Below are 2,897 nucleotides of genomic sequence, written 5' to 3'. Positions count from 1 at the left end.
AAATTTTCGCGTTAAACGCTTCGTTAACATTACCGTTTGCGAAAATGAGAAACAAGCTGAAGCTTTAAGACAAAGTTTGGGCGGAGCTGTTCCAAAGAATAGAGTACCATTTGATTCTCAGGAAAGATGTGAAAAATAAATTATGTATGATACAGGCATATTAGATTAAAGCTGACTCGTATATTTTCTTGATATACCACCATTTCAAGGTTCAATAAATTTTTTCATCGGCACTATGTTCAGCGGGCTAACTGTATATCTAACGTCCTGAATTCTAAATCACTTGATTTCAAATTTCTTCTATCAATTTTCATAACGCAATTGCCAGTAAAGGGCATAGGAAATGCTCAGTTTATCTTAATAAATTACACGGATGCTATATTTAATTAATATTTTGAAAAAAGTCTGACACCTTCCAGCTTTTCTTTTTGATAACTCAACATCGAAAATTACAGACTATAGGAATACAGTTGAATAGGGCTTACTTAAAATGAAAAAAGCATCTCACCGTGTGATTGAGTTAAAGTGAGAGCTGTTGAGCCGCAATTTGAAAAATTGTTATTTCCTCAACAAATGAACAAAATGTATTCAATTTAAGAAAATCCTATGCTTGAAAATGATGAAAATAACTGATGAAAATAGATTTTATACAAACTTTGTAGGACCTTTAATTTTGATATATCTCTTTTTCACTAGTTAGTGCTTGCAGATGGAAAGCTAGATCTTGTACCGGTGATATACATAAACAGACGCAGTTCGTTTTCTTCTCTTACTCAGCAACATTTCACAAATGCAATCTTTCGCTTATATGCGGCTAACTTGCACTGCCGTTAAACAATTTGATATTGTCAAGTAGTAATTTAAGAAAGGGAATAGGGAGATATTATATTGCAGCTGCGTGGGCCCACTAACAAACATAAGAAAATAAAAATTATAAAATAATTATTTTCATTAAATCAAATCAGGATTTCACTACAATTTATTTACTTTAATTTTTAAATTTAATTGATTTGCAGTTGCAACCCAAACATCCCATCGGAAGCTCTGATGTACCCGAACGACTAAAACGGGCGTATGTTACTGCGAGTTGCAAAAAGGACATGTTGGAAAACATTAAAAATATGTTCCCGAGTCTGAAAGAAGAAGTACACATAAGCAACTACGTGAATCGCTTTCAAACACACTTATATTTAGAGGAGATGGAGTGTTTTGTTAATCTCCGCATGTATGACCGTGAACGGGCGCATTTCACACGTGAGGGCAAGTATTTAGCTCTGGTTAAGGAAAATCTTTGCGAACGTCGTTTCCTACGTTAATAATTGGAGATATTGTCAAAGCGAAAGACCCCTGGACCGATAATGAAAATGCCGAACGCACGTATGAAGGAGTGATTCACAAAGCGCTTCTCAATCGCATTCTGCTTAAATTCGATGCCAACTTTCAGCAAACATATAACTACCCAGATTATTGCTTAGAATTTTACTTCTCGCATTATTGCTACCGTAAACAGCACTACGCCAACTCACGAGCGGCTGAAAAATTAGGCGATCAGTTCTTGTTTCCCACCCTAACGCAGTCGCGCGAACGCCCACAATTAGATATAAAATTAAAAGATGAGGAAAACCTCTTGTTACGCAATTGGCAGTGTAGATGGCACAATTGCAGAAAAAATATACTACGAGGAGAAGTTTTAAACATGCCATACGTGGTTTTCGGACCTCCCGGCACAGGAAAAACATTCCGCAAATTTTTAAATTGATACCCACCTCTGCTTGTAGGCACACTTTCCAATAGTTCTGCTGATGTAATAACGACGCGTTTGATCGAAAGCGGTGTACTCAAAATGGGTGATTTTATACGTATAGTGTCCCAGAGACAAGTAGAAAAACAGCTTACACCAGAGCATTTGATGCCGTATTGCGCAACAGTGGATTTTAATGACACCTGTGAAGATCATATGATTGTGACTAAGTCCAAGCTTAAATTAAGATGTCAAATGAATTTTTTAATGTATCAACGAGTAGTAATTGGTAGTTGCGCCACTCTAGGCAATTTTTTGCAAATAGGTTTTTCCACCCAATTATTTTAGGCATGTGCTAATTGATTAAGCAGGCCAGTGCACAAAACCTGAAATTATGGTTGCTGTTGCTCAAGTACCAAACGAGCGTGGCCAGGTAATTCTTGCTGGAGATCTCCATCAATTGCAGTCAGTCGTTATAAACAAATATGCTCTTGAACGCTGTTTTTCGCAATCATTTCTGGAGAGAATTCTTTCGCGTCCTCCATACTTGAGAATGATGATAGATTTACCTTTGGTTTTGATCGTCGCATGGTTACAAATTTACTCTACAATTTCCGGGCGTTGCTCTCTATAGTTAATGCTTATAATGAACTATTGATACCAATGATAAGAGAAGAGAATTCTAGGTAAGCGGAAATGCTAAAACAACTTGACGATATACTGCCTCAAATCGACCCAAAGCATTTGGCATATTTTTCCGCGGAATACGTTCTAAAGATATGCAAGAAGAAGATTCGCCATCGTGGTATAATCCTTACGAAGCTTAGTTTAAAAGCCCAATCCCTTCTATTTAGTATTTCATAACATTTATTTCTTTTTTGAAGGTTTTCCTAATGACAAATAAATTGTATGATAAGAACATTAAACCGGAATCCATTGGCATTATAACACCGTACATAAAACAAGCTGAACTTTTGCGCAAATTTTTTGTTCAGGCCGAAGTAGGAATGCCTAAAATTGGTCCTGTGGAAGGATTCCAAGGACAGGTATAAGCTTCGTAAAATTAGACTAATATTGGAATTAACACTAGAACGACATACCACTGTCAAAAGAAGTATTTAGGATGGCAATGCATTTCAATTCTGCTATTTTTTTT

At 36.3% G+C, this 2,897-nt stretch overlaps 1 pseudogene; it reads left to right on the top strand.

The window, feature by feature from the left end:
- Window positions 1-1,016: 1,016 nt before the first annotated feature.
- LOC119643353 lies at window positions 1,017-2,787 on the top strand (annotated as a pseudogene).
- The last annotated feature ends 110 nt before the right edge of the window (window positions 2,788-2,897 follow it).

Source organism: Glossina fuscipes, unplaced genomic scaffold (genome assembly GCF_014805625.2).
Source record: "Glossina fuscipes isolate IAEA_lab_2018 unplaced genomic scaffold, Yale_Gfus_2 60435, whole genome shotgun sequence".
Taxonomy (NCBI): domain Eukaryota; kingdom Metazoa; phylum Arthropoda; class Insecta; order Diptera; family Glossinidae; genus Glossina; species Glossina fuscipes.
The sequence above is the reverse complement of the archived record's forward strand: the minus strand, read 5'-3'. Positions and strand labels throughout refer to the sequence as shown.